This window comes from Melanotaenia boesemani, chromosome 8 (genome assembly GCF_017639745.1).
Source record: "Melanotaenia boesemani isolate fMelBoe1 chromosome 8, fMelBoe1.pri, whole genome shotgun sequence".
Lineage (NCBI taxonomy): Eukaryota > Metazoa > Chordata > Actinopteri > Atheriniformes > Melanotaeniidae > Melanotaenia > Melanotaenia boesemani.
This window is the reverse complement of record NC_055689.1, coordinates 12,733,105-12,753,523: the sequence shown is the minus strand read 5'-3', so window position 1 is coordinate 12,753,523 and position 20,419 is coordinate 12,733,105. Positions and strand designations below refer to the sequence as shown.

Sequence of the window (20,419 nt, the reverse complement as noted above, 5' to 3'; positions counted from 1 at the left end):
CTGGGAAGGCCATAGCATATGATTAATCTAAATTTTCACCCTGATCAAAGTATAGATGGGTGCACTGCCATCCTGGAAGAAACCATCCCCAAGATGATATATAAATGCATCATCTTTGACCATTTGCAATCCCTCATGGGAACAAAACATGACAGAAAAATTGGCCTCTTAGTATGACTGAGGCTTCAGCTCCTCTCAGAATCAGGGTCAATAGTTTGGATTTTTACTCCAAATTGTGACTTAAAGGAGGTATATAATTACATCTGTCTTCTGGGGCTACCAACAGCACTACTTTCTGAAGAAAGATTGTACATCCAAAGATCATTAACAGCCAAAAACCTCAACAGAAGAAGCTCCCCAATTAGAGCTATGCAAGCAGATGTGTACACAGAGTCCCTGTGGCTACTTTCAATGTGAAATTTTATGGAATCTTTCCAAACTAGGAAATACTATGCAATAGGAACGAGCCAGGGCAAGAGACAAAATTAGAACATCAGCTGTCTTTAAAGAGAAAAACAAATAAACATTTTTTTTGTAGGTTAGGATACATCATCTTCTATAGTTTCATGTAACAACATGATGTTTAAAGAAGTCATTTTCTGAGCTGGTGGGACTAAATTTATCTGCATATTGGTGTTATATTTGTATCAGTTTAGAATTTTATTCACATTATCTGTACAGAGTTGACAAAGTCTCTCATTAAACCAAAAGTTTATTCTGTTAGGAACGTCAGAGAGTGCCACCTCGTAGAAAACTGAGTCATGAATTGGTGAGGGGACCATAGTTGATAATGCTGACAACACAGCAGCTGTTGACAAACCCCTTAAAAAATCTAAACATGGCAACAATTTATCATTTAAAGCAAACATAAATGTGTCATAAATAAAATAATGAAACCACCAGTGATGGACTAAAACCAATCATAAAAATTGCTCTGATGATGCACCAATATTTTCCTTTTCTTTTTTTTTCTTTTTAATAAAATTTTGAATTTTCTTGACTTGTTTAACACCAGTCAAATGCTGATGAAGTATGATAACTGTCACCTGTTTGCTGCTGCTGGTATATTTAACCTTTTGTGTCTGCATTCATTGAATTATACACATTGAAATGATAAACATGACCCAAGAGTGCAAGGTGTTCTCCAATAGCTGCTTTTGTAATGATGCAAATGTGATTTCCGTCCAGGTTGTCCTTCATTATAATGTGCTTTCTTTTCACAAATCCAAACATTTTTGGAGGTAAAACATGTTTTTCAAAGAAACGCATTGAAGCGCTGAATATTTGATGAATCAAACTAAAATAATTTCTGGTGTCATTGAAGCATTAAAAAGTGCAAAGTCTGGGAAATACAAACACATGCTAAAATATCCTTTATGTTGTGAAATGGCAAAGCTGTCAAAAAGATGCTGAAAACAGCTTTGCAAAGGTTGAATATGGAATGAGTTTATAAAAAGTTTTTGAAGGACTGAATTCTATCTGAAGTAGCACTTGTAAAACACAGAGTGGCAAATGTTTGAGGTGGCACCACAGTGACTAGCCTGACAGCTTTCAACTTCTTGATGATGTGTGTGTTTGGACAAGCATGTCATCACACGCCTCCACAAATAGCAGTCGGCGTTAACAGCACGAGCCACACTACAGCTTGAGCGTGAATTCTCAGTATCGAACATCAGACGCCACCTCCTAATGTTGCTTTCATTAGACAGCCCAGACAAACATAGATCACTGCATGAAGACTTTTTTTTTCCTAACGTGACACACTGGAAGGATTTCACAGTGTCCTTCAGAGAAGCAGAGACTTGCTTTTCATTTCAATGTTAATGACTTGAAGGATTGCTGGAAGGAGTCCTCTGGGACAAATCAGCATTCCAGAACAGCTATGGAAAGCAGCACAGAAGATGCTTTTAAGTGGATTGGGATCCTGAGTATTCCCTGTGTATTATACAAACAAATTAAAGAATTAATTTCAGGTGGATAGATGCAGGCTGAGACTTGAAAAAAACATTACTCGGGGTGCTGCATTTTTAATTTTCACCCATGGTACTGTGAGATTACTGTGACTCCAAATGGCAAATAAAGTCATTTGTCAAGCGAACATGTGTATGGATCTAACAGCAGGATGAAAATCATATTGGTGTTTTTCTAGTGATAGATTTTATTAAAATGCCTTTTTCATATTTATGTACAGGGATTTTTTTTTTTTTCTTAAGCAAGAAAAACTTCATTCATGGTCCCCCAAAAATTTTGAAACTAAGAGACATTATTCTTTAAACAATTATTATTTTTGTCTGAAACAGATTTCTTTTAGAGGAGTACACTATGTAGCATTTCAGGAAACTATCAGGAGTATGTGAATAAATATCAATAAAATCAAAACTGCCACAACAGATTGGAGAACTTGTAAATAAAGCCATCCTTACATGACAACTTTTACACAAAAATTACTTCTGTGTTTTCTTGCATTTGTCGGTGAAAGATGAGCAAGGATGAAACCTTTAATTTATTTGCATATTTTTAAACTCCAAATAAGGCAAATGCTTACTTGACTGCTACATAATGAAAAAGAGACTCTGTGCCCATATGGTGTATCCGCATGCAAGCAGAAATGGACTGCAGCGCTGTTTGAAGAACATGTAGCCTCTAGTGGTCATGAGAAGTACTGCATGTGATAGGCAAGAAGTGATGGGATCCAAAAAAAGTTTTGTAAAAAGATAGTATTTCAGCACAAACTATTGTTATTTTTTTAGTTCCACTAATTATGTGTTTTTTAATATAACCCGAGAGAAAATGTTGAAACATTTGTTTGTCTCCATGTCAAGTCTTTCACAGGTCCATGATTGAAAGCAGACCAATCTTCCCTCATTATTCAAACGTAGTGGTTTATTAAATGATGCATTTGAAAAAATCTGCCATGATGTAGAAATACTAACATGAGGTTTACTTCTCCTATTCAATTTGTAGGGACAGAACAGCGGGACACCATGATTATTGAAAAAGATATGACAAATATGATCATTAAAATGCATTAGATTGTATTGTTTCACTTCAATAAAAGAACTTATTGTTCTTTTGTTTTTTATTTTTTGTTTTTTTTTAGAATACATTAGTAACTGTTTTTTCCAGTATTTTTTCTTTGAAATTGAAATGTCCTCTTAATTCTGCACACTTGCATCTTTTTGTAAAGAAACTTCACCTTTCCTTGTGAAACATTTAGCTTTGAAGTACAAAAACATCCTGGATTGACTGAAAGCATTGCTATTTTCTGAAAAATGAAATTAATCTTTGAAAATTCATTTTGCCTAATAATTGTGCAAGCAGTGTAAGAGTCCCAGTTATGATTGGGGATTTGCTAATATTGTGCATGTAAACACGATGTCCCAATTTCAGGAAACCGGCTGAGACTGTTAGAAAGTTCAATACACTTGGTAATTTAGATGAGAGGAGGCAAAAAAAAAAAGGAAAAAAAAAACAAAACCACTCAAGTGAGTAATAGTTAGGGTTCAGAAAGAAACAAGTCAGCAGCCAAATTCATTTACAAGAACAGCTGAATTAAATATTTCATTTTAAACTATTTATGTGTGTGTGGGAATACATCATGTGCATGGGTAAATATCAGTCAGTGATCATAAATACTGTATGATATTTTTAAAGATATTTACAAAGTTTTTTTTTCCTATTTTTATGTAATAGTAAAAAAACAACAACAACAACAAAAACAAATAGAGAAAGTTCCAAATGATGTGGGACGTACACAATGGCCGGCCAACATGATGCAACAATATGATAACAATAAGAATAATAACAGAATGACAGTAATGATAAAAAAGAAATGAAAACTATGAGAGTTTTGTTGATCTCAGACTAGAAGGAGTGCCCTGTCGACCAGGATCTAAACGAAGATGTTGAATTGAAACGTGTGTTACGTAACAAAGTGCATCAGTACAATTGCACAATGCCTACAAATGCACTGCATGTTTCCGGTTCTACAGAATTATAAAGTGCTTACAGACCCTGTCGGTTACATGAAGTCACAAGTCTGTTATGTTTCCAACACGTTGGAATACACACAGTGTTACAAATCATCGGGAGCTTCTAACTGCGTCCTGACATGAAGTTACAGGTTTTTAGTGTTAAAAACTTTGTAAAACAAGTTCTACCTTGTCATTTCATTTTTTTAAAAAGTCACCAAGTCATCTTTGCTAACCATGTCAGCTCTGTAGCAGAAAGTTAGAAAAAACTTCTGGCTGCTTTAGCTGTCTAACCAACACATATGCTAAGTTCGGATTTTAAACTTCTAACTTAGGATCTGAATTGCGTGTATGACCGACAAATTTCTCAAACTGACTCCAGTCAGCCTGAAAGTAAAAATATTCTAATGATTGTTTCCTGTGGAAGACTTAATAACTCAAAATTGGTTGTCAGTATGGTCCACCATTTGTTCTAAAAGCCTCAATATCTTTTTGAAGTAACTTATAAATATGTTTATTCAGTGAAAAAAATGTTTCTCTACTTCAAGAAGCTGTGATTTGCCTTTCCGATAAAATTCTATAACTTGTTAAAAGGATTCCTTTCTCAGAAATAAACATTCACAGCAACTGCCAGGCTTCCTTCTCCTCTGAGACTCCAACGCTAATTATAAAATGCATAAAACATGCTGCGAATGCCAGCGAGACAATAGGAGGAAATAGTGAATTTTTAGCCCTGACATTTAATGTTCGCCTTGCATTATTCACACACCCTTTGCCTATTTACCTTTCTCTCCAATCAAATCTAGGAGAGCAAGAGGTAAGGTATGCATGCATGGTCATCTTGAATCCATCGGACCGAAGGGAGGGAGAGGGAGTGTGAGGGCATCCAGGTGAAATGGAAAAATCGACCACGTGTCACGCTTAAATAACATCTCAGAATGACAGAGTAAAGGGGAACCAAGACTTATGCTTAATGGATTTTTTTTTTTCTTTTCTCCATCACCTTCACTGGGCTTAGCAAGCAAAGACTTGTATCATGTTTGCTCAAGATGGAAGAAGGTGGAAAAGTGGGAAATGAGAAACATGGAAAAAGCTGGAATGGAAAGAGATGTAGACACATTAACAGGGAAATGTTTACCTGAGAAAAAAAGGACCCTTTAAAGAACTAGAACTTTTACTTGAAGTTTCCACCCAGCAACTGAGTGACCGAACCAAATGCTAAGGTGAAAATTGGATGACCTCCTGGCTCATTCAAGTAATTTCTGCTCGAGCTGGGGAGGGCAGAGAATTATGTGGGGAAGCCAATGTCCTAGCTGAGTCAGATAAATTTACAACCTTCATTTTTTTCTGTGCTGCAGAGAGCAGCAGCAGAATGCATCAGTTCTCTATCTGTGTGTGCTACAATTACCACAGCTGAGAGTTCTTATTGGATCTGGCACACATATGTTACTCTTATTTTATTTGTAGATGTGTAGCCGTGGAAGTCCCGCATTTATTTCTGTATATATTTATGAGTGCATATGCTGTTAAGCACCTGGGGTGGGCCGTTGGTAGACATTAGAGCTGGTGGAGGTCCATCAGCATTAGAGGCCAGCTGTATTTCTCAACCCCACCAGCTCACTGCTAACCTTTCAGTGTTTATGCGAGTCAGCAGCATTAACCGACCAGCTGCACACCTGCTCCTGCTCCCGCCTTGTAAATTCAGGCTTGCTCACCAAGGTGGCAGGGGGCAGAGAGGTAGGTGGAGTGTGGGGCTGCGAGAGCTGGACAACCCCTTGTGGAGGAGGACTGATGCCAATGAAACACAATGACAGTTAAGTAAACAGGGAGGTTAAGAGAGAATAGCAGAAGAAAAGACACATATGCACAGGATAATACAAAAGAAGAAGAAAAACAAAGGAGATTGGCGCTCAAATCTACACCTTGATATGGGCTTGGGTTGGATGTGAATATTAAACAGTGACTGAAGCCGATTTCTCTGCCTGGACGAGTACCAAGCTGTCAACTATTACACAGTGAGAAATAAAGCGATATGAAGTGCATTTCATTGCCTCCATATTGTTAGTGCTCAGCTTTCACCTACATAACTCTACTATGTATTGTAATCTGGTGGAATTTTGTAGAAACCAGGCTCTATTTCACATGAGTCATTCTCTTTTATTGGCTCACATCAATGAGAACTCTTCAATAGCAGCAGAAGGGAGGAGGACATTTTAAGGGACACATTACAAAGCATCCTGGTTAGAGCTGCGCTTTCCTCACAGGATTGATAGAGATTAACAAACCTACTGTCTTTCTTCTTCTTCTGATCATAGGCTATTAATAAGTTGTCTAAGCTTTAAATTTAACTATCTTATGATGACTTATTGTTGGAGAGAACAAAATGGAAGACCAAACTGCATGCTAAAATGGACATCACTATACCTGAGAAATAACGGGCCTAAAAGGGGCCCAAAAATAGATACAGCTGTTGAGAAGATTATTTCTCACAAAAATACCTGTTTTAAGTGAATCTCAAGGAATCATGTTACAACATCAATATAAGCTGGGACACGACATCCAACAATATTAATGTTGCTGTTAAGGCCAATAACCCATATTTATTGTTATTGATATTTATTTTTAAGCCATATAAAATTAGTAAATTCTCTACAAAATTAAATTTAAAGTTAGCAGCAGTAGCTTCCCACCCTTGTTTGTGAACCTCTGGATGGTGGTTTTTCAGATCAAATTGGTTGCGTTGAATGATTTGAGGCAGCATCCTCCTCGCATTATATAAACAGTAGGAAATAAATATTGGTTGTTAATATCAGCCCAGTTTTATATATCAAACCAGTGCTGATATGTTAGAGAGGGTTAGAGAAACCAAGCTGCTTTGAAAACTGGCAGAGTTTTCAAAGCAGCTTGTTGACAAACCCAAAACAGGAGGAACAATAATCATGATTAAAGCAGGAAAAGGTTGATCACCATGCTCGAGCAAACTCCTCCATGTAGCCGTCAATAATTTATGAGATTCTTCTCAAAACAACCCTGCAGACGATTAACCAAGCAAACCCCTTTCCTTGTTAAGAATCTTGGAAAAGAAGGGTGACTTAAGGATTAAAAATGAGTGCGACCTGCAGTTAAAAAGTGTGTCCGCATTAATCAATTTAAAACAATAAAAAGGGGCATTAAAGTGCATCTGATTAAAGGAAGTAAAAAGAAAAAGATGTAATTGGCTTTTTCTCAGCTGAGTTCTGCCTACAGGCTAAGTCTTGAACAAGCAGGTGGTAGGAACCCCCCTCATGCTCAATGCACAGCACGCACTGACGCTGATGCACAGATTACCAAGCAGCAGAGTCAGCAATCATGTACGAGTGCAGCATAACGGTGATAATGTCCTGAGACACACTCTGATGACCTGTGGTTGGGAACTGGAAGCTTTACAAATGATATGCTGTGTTGCTTCCTGTGTGTGCGCTCATGTTTCTGTGCAGTTCATATTGCATCCGTGTGTGCATGCATGTCTTATCAGTGTGTTTTCTGGACAGCTTCCAGCTAGAAAAACAAACAGCCATATGGTCAATTAAGGCCCATCAATACCTCCGTTAACATCTTTACCAGCTGATAATTGAGAAAACAACAGCCTGTCAGCATCGTGTTATGCTGAAAGACGTTTGAGCTGTTCGCTGTTCTGTCTTACCACACCCACTCACTGGTGGTGTTTGAAAAATCGGAGAAACCTGCTTAAAGTGCTTGTTCTAATACTGTGACTTGCTTGTTTTAAACTGTATGGTAAGCCACAGCCAGATTAACCTGGGCCCCAGAGCAATGATTTGTGGATAGGTGCAATTGACTCGCTGTCGATGGCAGGTTCATGATTTCCCCAGGCTCCAGCAGAAACAATTAGTCAATTAATCCATTAGACACAACAATTAATAGCAATAAATTTAACAACAGTGAGGTTTTGCTGTAGTAAACACTCTGCTTTTCACTGTGTTAGAACATTCTGGCTGGTGTAGAATTTGTATGTTCTTCCTGTGTTTGCATTTTGTTTTTTGTTTTTTTTGTTTTTTTTTAACAGTGTAGACATGCATGATAGGTGAGTATGTAACTCGAAATTGATGTAGGTATTAGTATGCATGGTTTTCCATGTGCTGGATCAACAATTGTGTTCAGCCTTTGGAAAAAGTGAGCTGGGGTGGTGGGAAATTTGGTAACTGATTAATCTGTTGTGTCAAAATTTGGACTTGGTAGAGTATGAATCAAAGGAGGCACTACTGTGAAGTGGAGGGGTAAATCAAAGTCTAGTGCTTAAAGAGATGGTTGTAAAGAGAATGGTTGTTCTGCTCATTGTGGTATTTTTACTAAACCATGCCACAGATATTTTATGCAGCTATCTGAGCACACTGTTAATTTGTGGAAGAAGGTCATAATTCAGCTTCCATTTTGCTTTGTGGTATAAAGTAATTATGGACATATTTGTTTTTTTGGTTTTTAATCTGAATGGAAATAAAAGATTAACAAATAAATAAATAAGATAGCTGACAAATAAAGGCTAATGGGCTATGGAAATTAAACCTAAACTACTTCATTGACCTTGCCTGAAGTTCGCTAATTACTCAATACCCAGAAAATAATTAAAGCAGTTTCATAAAATATGCAACGTTGTAAAACAAGATTTCAACAGACTAATTTGAGTGTAATCAAACTGTATAGACTCAAAAGACACACAGTAAATGTGGGTTTATGGGGGCCCCTAGAAAGCTCAGTTGGTAATGCTGTTGTGTAAAAAAAACATTGTTTATGTAAGACAACATATTTGAATGATGCTAATATTCTCTCAACAGACAACAGTTTATTATTAACATTAAGTTCACACAGGGTGCTTTTAGTCCAGAGGGAAATGACTTAACTAATTGAAGGATTAATTTAACTAATTGAAAGAGTCCTCTGGGTAGCAGTCACAATACACTATGACCAGGGATAGAAAAAAAAAAAAAAAAAAAAAAAAGCATTCATCGATTTTCCATACTCTTTTACTCTGATATAGGGTTAGTAGGGGTTTGTATCTATTCCAGCTGCTACACCTTGGACAGGTCACCAGTCCATCACAGGACTAAAACTGAAAGACAAACAACCACTCAAGCTTACACTCGTTACTAGGGAGAATTTAGGAACATCAGGTAACCTAACATGCATATGTTTTATTTTTATTTCATGGGAAGAAGTCAGAATACCCATGCATGCAGGGAGAAAATGCAAACTCTACACAGAAACGCTCCAACTGAGGTCCTTACCAGGAACTTTCATGCTGTGAGGCTAAGGTGCTAACCACCACACCAACATGAGCCCCTGGTAGAAAGCAATTAAAATACCAGTGTTACAATATTTAAAAAAAAAAAAAAAACCACCAATTTAGTTGTGACTGTATTTACATTCTATTCCATCTTCAGTTTTAGTCCCATAAGCTACAGTCTTAGCAGTACTACCATATGCCATTTGTGTCGGCTCCACCAGAATGTTTTGATGAGTGGAACATGACAAACACCTGGAACAGAAGCTCTTTGTCCTACATTGCTTAAGTATGCTCTCTTTGCAGATTCACGCCATGCAACAACAATAATGCTATGGAGATGTTTATCACTGAAGGTAAGCAAACATTATGAGTCATAGAAAACAACCTGGCTGAAATTTAGAGCTTCACAATAGTGGACCTTGGTGGAATCATTGCCATCAGTTTGTTGTGCTTGCTAAGTAACAAGCACAAGCAGCACTTCTTTAGAGATTCACTGCAAGGAAAGTCCTGTGATTGATGAATGGGCTGAAATGAGCCTCACAGGTGTATTACTGACATTTGTATAATGTTTACCATTCTGTTGTATTGACAGTGCGCCAGCCAGTAAGTTGCAACCTTCAGAGTAAGAATAGTGGACAATGATGCACTAGTTAAGGTTTGATGGCTGCTTTTTCCAAATACATAAATACATTTATTATTATTATTATTATTATTATTATTATTATTATATGAAGGGTGTATTACTAAATTGTTCCTCAGCATCTATCACCATCTACGATTATTACATAACTTCATTGTGTGCTAGAGTTATATGAGTTATAGCTCAGTCTGTTTATATTACTAGGTTTAGAGCGATAACACATTTTAACAGCAAGTTTTTTGAGGTATTGAAAATTTGTCATCTATGAATTTTATGAAATTTCTGATTTTAAAAGAAAGCCCCTCCCACATGCACACACACATACACACTCCCCACATATACATACACACACACACACTCCACGATTTTTCTCCATCTATGGGTCTGACAATTACAAAGCTCACTACTAGGTCAAGCTGCCTCATAAAGTCCATATGAACACTGAAAGATCGCCTTTAGTAGTTGCCAGCTGGTTTAATCCTTTCCACATAGGTCCACATCGAGTCAGCTGGCATCAGTTGATATTCTTCCAGCAGAGGCACAAAGCAAATTCTGGTAATTGAAAGGACCCAGAGGGGGAGGGTGGGGAACTCAGTTTACAACCTAACACACAGCAATATAAACAAACCTGAGGGTATGTTTGAAATATACATGAGAGTCACTTATGGCCATATATCCCTGTGCATGAATAATTTGCTTTCCAAGTTACCGTAATGATCCAGAGAAGTTACTCAAGAGACATACCAGAGATATGTTGAGGCAAGTATAGGGGGAATTACATGAAGAAAAAAATAAAACCAAACGAGCATGTTGTGTGAAATATCTTATGTTGTACAAGTCAACTAAAGAACGTATTATTTAGTTAGTATGTAACATATGTCAAAGCTTAGTTTGAACATATCCTTAAAGCTGCCCAGTTAGTTAGTTAGCTAGTTAGTTAGTTAGTTAGTTATGATTGTTCATGCTGCTGTAGCCAAAGGGAATCATTTATATAAAAACTAAGTGGAACCTTACCTGCCCAGCACCAAAACAAATAAACATGTGATTATCTAAACATGTATTGCATTTAGCAGCAAATTAGTCAGATGTGGCTCTGAGGGAAAAATAACAAATTAGAGCTTAAAACTATTTCAGTTTTCCATAGTGAGGTTTTGTTAAGTACAGTGCCTTTAAAAATGGTCAGAGCATTCTTAGTAGGCAATGTTCTAATATAATTCTTTTCTGTCCAAAACTGATTACTGGGTTTAAGGTTTCTGCCGATATCAAGTACCGATCCAATACACATGTTATTTTATTAAGAGATCTATTAAATTTATCATTTAAATCAATTATACTGATTATAGACTTTGATGTATGATATTGTTACTATCATTCAATGGCCTATATTATATATATATATGAATATATATCACTGTATATGTATAGAATTCAGGTTTTTCTACCTATAAAACATGAATTACATATTTATATAATTCATGTTTCATTGGTTTATTAACACATGTAAACAATAATTGCCATTGCTACAGTGAACACTTTGCACATTGGACAGGGGTAGCTCATCCAGGACAATAAATTGTAAAACTGTCTTTTTTTTACGATGAGTTTCTGGCTTTCTTTTGTGAATTCCTCACCTTTTTAGTAAAGAATTTGCCAGTGTTTATTATTGCTGTGGTTCATTTCACTTTCCTTTAAGGCAACAAACTCCTCGTGCTCTTTCATGTAACGGCAACCCAAATGCTTCATAGTCATTGGTGTTAAATTTAGCAGCTAGTCAGAACCATGTCTTAGAAATACTGTGCTGTTTTCAAGTAATTGACTATGTACTGTAAATATGAACATCATCATGGCTTCACTGTAGTGAAGCTCAAACACTGTGCCTAATTTGTGTAATGCAATTTAGAGCTAGAATCTGCACAGTCAAGAATATAAGTGGGGTACTGAAACCACCCTCCACCACCTGGTCACAGATGCTTTGACCTTTTACAGTTTTAAAGCTCTGTATGATAGCAGATATAGTGCAGATGTCTTAAACCTGGCTAAGTAAGACAAGGTCTTAAATGTCAACTGCCTGAATGACCCAGGAGTGATTTTTTTTCTTAAACTTCACTAACTTACAGATGAAACATATTATGGTAGAATTCAAATGCCGTGACATACATAGCAGTAACATAGCTGCTAATTACTGAATCACCCCAAGCTAATGCTAAATATACTCTGTGTTATGCTCTCTATCTGAGACTGGGAGCTTTCAACCAATGCTAACAAGCTCCAAGCAGAACTTTCAGCTTCCACTGCTGAATGAAATCTTTACATATATAAACAGTTGGCAGATAATTGAGCAAGCACTGGGGCTCGTGTATAGGACATATGCTTACCAGTCTGGCCACGTAGGCTCACAGGGCAGCCATGCAATTAGCATTGGTTGAAATTAAGCTGAAATGATTATTCCCTGTCTGACAAAAGGCCTTTGACCAAAAGTACTAACCAGCCATGATGTCAGTGTGAACAGCTGAACTGACACACTATGCTGAACAAGCCAATACCTAACAATGTCACAAATAGAGGCATTTTGACAAACAAACATATCCATAAATAAGCTTATGGTAGCTTTTGTAGATACACAGTTGTTTAAGTAGGTGAACTGTGCAAATTACAGTTGTACCGAGGATCCCCTTAGTTAAATATAAATAAATGATTAGGCACTGATGCAGCATGAAAAAAGTTTTTTTTTTTTTTCATCCATAGATAATTTTGCTGATTAAAATAATTATTTGCTTTCCTTATTGCACTGCTGTAAGATATTGGCATACCGCATGACAGCTTGAAGGTTGATTAGAGGTTGAGGTCAAATTCCTGCTGATCTGTTGGATCTGCTTGCTTTGTTTAAAAGCCTCTGTGATGGTGATGCAATAATAACTAAATTGCCTTTGATACAGTCAATTGTGAAGAGCAGAAATGCCCAGCAGCATCCAATAATCAGCTATGTGGTTAGTTCTTCCATCTGCTAATACTGCTGAATTAACAATAAAAGCCATTAATGGGAAGAATTAGCTAGATGTCAATGCATTAGCTAGGTCCATTGCATTTAACAGAAAATCCATATACAAACAAACAGTTGGTCATCTGGCACTATACTGGTCACTCACAGGGATCAGGAATTCCCTAATAATCTGACAGACATAAAATAAAACTTCTCTGACATTATATTTATGTATCTTTTATTATTTTTGTCATATTGTTCATCTGATTAAGATGTTAAAACCAGTACAAATGCTAGAACTGAGATCAGAATAGCTAACATTGCAGGCTAGGTACCTTAGTTCAAGTCAAAGGAAGGCCGTAAAGGAGCAGTTGGCTGATAATTGAGCTGGCGAAAGCACTTACAGCTTAGCATAGCATTGCCAGACAGGCCATATGTGGACTAATAGACATATCATAGTAGAATGAGTGCTATGATAGAGATATTGAAAACTTCCACCTCCCAAACTGTTCTGATCCACTAAGACAACCTGGAGATATAATGAAAGTGAGCTAACAGGCACAAACTCTTGTTGTGTCGATACTAACTGAGGTAATTCTTAATGGGAATCAGTCACTTTGGGCTGCTGGATATCTATACTTAACCCCAGAGTTAAAAAATAATAATAATAATAATAATAATAATAATAATAATAGTGAAAATTCTGTGAAAATTTAGGAAAAATCAGAAATTAGTGGAAAATTACACAAGAACTATAACTGGTCGCTTTTGATGAGTACTTTACCGCTGCTTCATCTGACATCGCAGTATTGTACTTAAGGCAACAACTTTGGGCTGTTGTCCAAGTAGCAATGTTTTACCTCATGGTCAGAAAACATTGGTTTGTCAGAGTTTAAAAGAAGGGGGAGCAGTCACAGTGATACAGCTGGAGTTGGCTAAGTAGGAAAACTTAGGAAAATAGTGAATCCTATAGCTGAAAGGAAGCTCTATGAAAACCACTTCCTAATGAAGAAAGCAATAGATGGTGAAGACAGAATCTTTCGAGATCTGTAAAATCACCGTCAAGAGACAGCTCATGTTTCCAGGCTTCACGCTGCAGTATGGGTAAGTGGCTTATCCACAGCGGTGCACAACATCCAGTGCGCTGTTCCCACAGTCAGTCAGCTTCAGATGCAACAGTCAGCAACGGCATTTTCTACAAAGGTTTGCATAGATTTCCCTGCATAGATTATATCCAAGTATTTCTCTCTGTATATATTTTAGATAAAGCATTTATTGCAATTTATAATTATTTCATATCAGTCTAAACTTAATATTTGGACAGGGTCTTGCTCAGAAGGGCTGAACTAAACAGAAGACCTATGATATTTTTAACCATGTACAATATTTTACATTGTCTGTATGATGTGATTGTTATTATTATTATTTTTTTTATTTATTTATTTATTTATTTTTTACTGGTGGCACATTATATGTTCATGCTATACATATAATGGATAGTTTTTAAATAGGCTTGGCTTTATGATGATTGGTTACATTTATGTTGACAAGGGCAACGCCATCCCTTTTAAGCTCATCTCACAAAGTAAGTAATGACCACCCAGAGCCCATTCATCTTCAATAAGTAGTTAGCAGGCAGGTGGAGAACCACAGCCCGTCTGGCACTCATAGAGGCAAGAATGCTTGTTCTAAAACTGTCATGTTTATGCTCATTCAGCGCTCCCACACAGCTGTTCAGCCAGAGTTTAATCATGCAGAGGTTCCTTAGCTTGACCTATAAAGTAAGACTTAATCAAGAGAAGGTTAATAACACATTACACTAATATTAAGTTGTTCTTTTTCAAAAACTTGCAGAAGCTCCTGCTTATGACACAGTCTAAAAGCACTTCAGAGCATGTACAAGGAAGTGGGTTGGGCATAGCTACTTTGCATAACTTCCTAAAGAAATTACTAAAAATATCTAATTAATTTAAATTTACTAGTCATGCTTTGCTAGTCATCTAGTCAGCTAGTCATGGTTGCACTTGTAGAATTGCAAAATTCTGCCTAGATAACAGACTCAAAGAAAGAAAAGTTGTGAGGTTGTAAATTTACCCTGACTCTCTAAATTAATTCCATTCTGGAGTTAGTTACCACAGACAGGAGGATGCTGGAAAGAATCTCATTAATCGCAGTAGGTGAGGACATTTTAAAGATAAAACCTGAGCTGGGTCCCCTTAAATATTTGTAACACTAGCAACTCCCTTACAAAATTGTGTTTCTTTAAAACACATAACATGTTAACAAACATATAATGTAAACGTTTTTACAGCATTTGTACAATAAATTGACATGGCAAACTATAATTTCTATACTTTGGTCATTAAAATAAGCGACTGGTGTCACATAAGCATATAATCTAGCTCCTCAACACAGCTGGTTCATGTGTAGAGCCCTTTTCTGGATGTCTTTCTTCGCTCTCCTTACCCTGCTTCCTGTCAAACTACTACGCTAACTACTACGCTACGCTGAATTACTACTGGCTGTCACTTTATTCAGGCATCACTGTTGATTTCTATTTTCTTATATAACTCATAAAACAGTGAAACATAATTTTGTAATTGTAAGCAACATAACAAAATAATTTAAAAATAGATTCTTAAACACTTGCAAATTTTCCAGCTTCAATGCAAGCAAGCAAACTGCAGCTGTGAATCAACGTTGCTACCAGATAACTTCCACACATTTTCTGTTGTACCTACTTTAAATTGTGCAGATTCAGCTAGTCCAGCCCTTCAAGTTTAAAATCCCTAATTGGCTTGCCCATCTTGTGCCTTCTAGCGCCTGCAAAGATTTCAAAGGAAGATTCATGCATTTGCAAAGCTGAAAGCACAGATAAACAATAAATATTTTCTCATGTCATTTTTGGTAAGACATCAATAATTGTTTTTCATAAAAACCAAGCAATAGCAAACAGTGGAAGAAGAACACTGCAAACAAAATAGGCTGTAGCTAGGCTATCACATAAGGAAGAATGTTAACATTGACAGTATCTGACAGCTTGCTAACTGATATGGCTACATGAACAATTCCCATTGCATCAAATGCTAATACAGACTATCTGTGGAGTGCAAAAAGTACAGATGAATTAATGTGTAAATAGAAAGAAAAGGGTGCCTGCAGCTGATAGGGACAGCCAGAGACCCCACATCAATGCCACTTACTCACTGAAGTCACCAAACGTAAGCAAATAGTTTTTAAAAACCTGACGGGATATGTAAAGTCGCATCCTGCTGCATCAAATTGAACCAGTTGACATGAACGTAGCACACACACAACAAAAAACATCAGTATATGTGGATTTCTGTTTGCTGAAGATATTTACACATAGAATTAGAGTTGCATCTTTATGTGGGGACTCCCTAACATCCTATGTCGCCTATTGAAATCCACAATAACACATTTTCTCTACTCAACCCCAGCACCCATGGATAATTTTTCCCATAATAGTTTCCCATTAATGCTATCTCAAAGAAGAAGTTATGTTACTCATTCAATTTTTAAAAAATAATTAAACTTTTACTGCTACTGCTACTGAAAGCTAGCTATGAATGATTAAACCAAGCTCTCACCAGACCGCGTAACTATACACACTATTTTAAGTGTTTGCTACAGTGCTTCTGTCACTAACCTGCTATCTCTTCATAATTAGTCCTTAACCTTTCTAACTTTAGCCCCAGTCACATCACTCCAGCATTTACCTCTAGCCTTACTGAATGTTCAGAACAGATTTTTGCAAATGCTCAGCTGTTTTGATAACTTAGCATTTAGCTAGCTATAGCAAAGCTGGATGAAAAAACAGACTGGATTTTGCTTACCAACTTTATCCATCTTCATCTTAAAGTTGTTGGGATAAAGCCAATGTTTTATTTTTATTTGTTTTTACATATCAAATTGTTTTTGTACCCAGAAAGAGCCCGCTTTACTCTTGCTAAGCTTGTGGTGCCAGGCTAGTCACCATTTGTAAAGAGAGTGTTCTCCTTTCATGGCAGTGTTATTCTGTGAAAACACTTCCTATTTGCTTTGTTCTAGTTTCCTGTGGCCAGACAAATAGCTCCTCTTTTCATCATGCTCCTTTGGGTCAGATAGCATTCGTTCTAATCCGTCTTGTTCTTTTATCACTTGGTAAAAAGGTTTGATGCAGAATCTAAATTCTTCCCTTTGTTCCATACACTCCATCCTTTCAAATAACCTCTATATCAGAGAGTTTTTGGTAAACAGTGTAGCATCTGCTGCATAATTCAGAACCCTACAACTTTTCTTTTTTTCTTTGTTCTGAACTAAAATGAAAAATGTTATCCCATTCCATGGATCCATTGCAGCCTCATTATTCACTGGCACCAGTGTCATGCAGGAATCCTTGCAGAGGTAGGACCAGGATATATTATAGGCCCCTGCATGTATTTTTTAAAAAAGAAAAGGGCAAAATCTGTTTGTTTTAATTCTGTGTGGTGGATGCCAGTAGCCAGGGGCAGTGCTATTGTTCTATTACTGTGGGGAATCGGTATTAAAGGGCAGGAATGTTGCGATCAAGTCATCACGGAAATATGCTCTGTGTTGGGACTGGATTACTTCCAGTGCTAAACGTGAGGCAATCATCTCATCTCTTCTGCAGACAGTGCATGATGATATGTTACTCAAGTTTAGACCCAAGCACCCCAAATGAAATCTGTTCTTCTATGTATTTCCAAGATGTTTTAAATAAATAAATGATGTGTAGAAATCTTACAGGAGAACATCTTTGTTTTTGAAACATATAACTTTGCACATTAAATCTTGTCAGCATTAAGCAGCCGATTCTGAGATTCTCAGATTAACATTATGGTGAATCAATGAAAGAATGCTTTTATAGGTTGGGTTTATCTGCATAAGATTCATCAGAGTTGTCTTCTGGGACAGAGAGAGCCCCCCCGCCCCCCGCCTACCTACTTCCAACATTATTATTTTCCAAAAGGCATTCTTGGCTACCAATGAAAGAAGAGGTATGATTGAAAGCTTGTTTCTCCTTCCAGCAGCATTAGTAGAAACCTGCCTCCATTACAGGACTATTTCAGCAGCTTATATCAGTTCATTGAAATGTGTTTAAGAAGTCCCTTTACCGGAACAGATGTACCACAGTCTCCTGGGTCTCAGTGGGTATGCATAGCCGTCATGCACACACACCCACACACTCACATAGAGAGTGCATCTCCACTCGCATCACAGATAGATTGAGTGCTATTTTTTAATGATCTTTTCCCCTGGGATTTCTATAGAAATCCATTTACTTAGCAGCGCCGCTCCTCAATAATGCCCAAAGAGGTCTTGTAATTGCTTCGCCAGGCTGCAACGTTAACACTTCATTGTGCTAAGCAGAAATTGCAGCAGTAACAGCATAAAAGAAACAAACCCATCATGGGTCAGTGTTGTATTTAACCTCCATGGAAACCACTGTGATCATTTCATCCTTTCAGTCTTATGAATCTAATGGGGTTAGTGCAAACAAAATAAATGTCATTCAAGTTTTCACATGCCATCGTCGACAGCTGAAATGGTGACAAAATGTTTGGTTTTTATCAAAATTATCAGCAAAGAAAGAAACTTGTAATTCCATATTTTTCAGCCTAAAGGTTTGCATCAAACTGGATTTGTCACGCAGTTCATTATCACACAGTGCAGACAATCATTTGATTTGGCTCCAGTGAACACTGAGCCTTGTCTTCTCTGTGATCTTCACCTTGAGGAAAATTGACAAGAAAAAAAAAAAAAAAAATAGCAACACTTTTTCTTTTCTTCTTATTGAAGTTATTGAGCTCCTTTTGGCTCTTGTTGTACAGCTTCATATAGGAAAAGGAATGCAAGCAGACCCAATTATCAAGAGAGGATAAGCAACCCACAAAATTAATTGATAACATAATTACCTCCTATAATTACAAAGTTTCAGCCAATTCAGCTGACATCTACAGCCTATATAATCCTTGTTATGCTAGAGACGGCAGAATGATTGTTGATCATGCACAAACATCTCCTTAAGTTATCTTGTAAACAAATGGTAAATGATCAGACAGCACTGACTGTGAACCTTTGCAACATGGACAAGCTTTTTTTAGTTAATCAGATTCATGTTTTTTTTTTTACAAACCATTGCAGGAAGTTACAGAGTCTCATGTCTGTCTCAAGGGAATATTCAGAGCTGCAGACAAATGTTTCTTTTCAGTGTTGAACAGATGAGTGCTGTTTGAAGGCCTGCATTACAGCAGTCCTTCCCAGCAGAACTGAGTCTCCAGAGCTTTGCAACACTAAAAACACTGAGTAATGCTTAACATGTATTTTAAGCTTCTGCTCTTTTCCTCCCTCATTTAATAATCACAAACACTGAGGTGTTACAAGATGTAAAAAACTTAATACATTTTTAAATGGTCTCTTTCTAGTCTGTGTATCTTTTCCGACAGCATGTGCATTACTAAAGCACTTAAACACAGAAGGACATCCTGTTATTTACTGTTTACCTTGATTAGCTGTAAAAGACAGATGCAAGGCCAAGGTACTCATGGAGATGAGTACAGAACATCCTCAAGGGTATAATGGCATTTTAATAAAGGCTTCTATTGTGTACGCAGGCTGCTAAGTAAAATGTCTGCTATAAAAGAGCGAGCCCATACCAGATTAAGTGAGAATGCCCCAACAACCCCTTGCCCTCTGTAAGTGTAACAGAAAAGAACTAAATAAAGCTTAGCAGCAATACTTTCCACCACCAGAATGGGAAATAACGTTAACAGACAGCTTGATTACACACAGTATCGAATTAATCTTGATCAGTTAATAGAGACTCATTATACCAAATCATAAAGGTTAAGAGCTCATGAGTTTTTATTTTTTTCTATTTATTTATTTAATTTTTGATACTTTCAGTACACTACAGCTTCATTTTGTCAAATTCTTTGTGTCTGTATCAAGCACAATGTTCAAACATTTAATTCCAGTATCAGGTCATTTTAGCACATTAATTTAAAACTTTCTCTTTAAGGCTCTTTGCTTTAATGTTTTTGGGGGCAGAACAGAAAACTGAAATAGTCCTAGATGAGACCTTTGGTTTTCCTTTTAAAGCTGATTAAAAAGAATTTTGTTTTAAGAGTTTAAAAACTTGTTCACACACAGAATGATAAAACATTAACGGCTTCATTAATCTGTTAAACCAATGACATTTAGTCATTCACACACTGGTTACTTTCCCTTTAATGTTCCTCATCCTTCATTCAGACGTCTGTGAGAGGGAGTAAACGTGCAGTCTGCACCCTATATTCGCCACCCACATGGGACTGAACAACCTCCATCAAGTTAGGTTTAAAGATAGACAGTTTTCTCACAACAGCATCACAATAACAATAAAAATATGAAGCCAGAAAATCACTGCAAAAATGATCTAAGTCTTACAATCCTATATCTTTTTTTTTATTTTGTATTGAGGGTGGTATATTAGGCAAGAGGGGAATGAGCAATATTTTTAATCATGTTTTGAGACTGCATGACTT

The 20,419-nt window shown here is 36.8% G+C and overlaps 1 protein-coding gene across 1 annotated transcript in view; it reads right to left on the bottom strand.

The window, feature by feature from the left end:
• brinp2 (bone morphogenetic protein/retinoic acid inducible neural-specific 2) overlaps positions 1 to 20,419 on the bottom strand; it is a 218,505-nt gene that overhangs the window by 130,660 nt on the left and 67,426 nt on the right. The gene's annotated exons all lie outside the window — the stretch shown is intronic.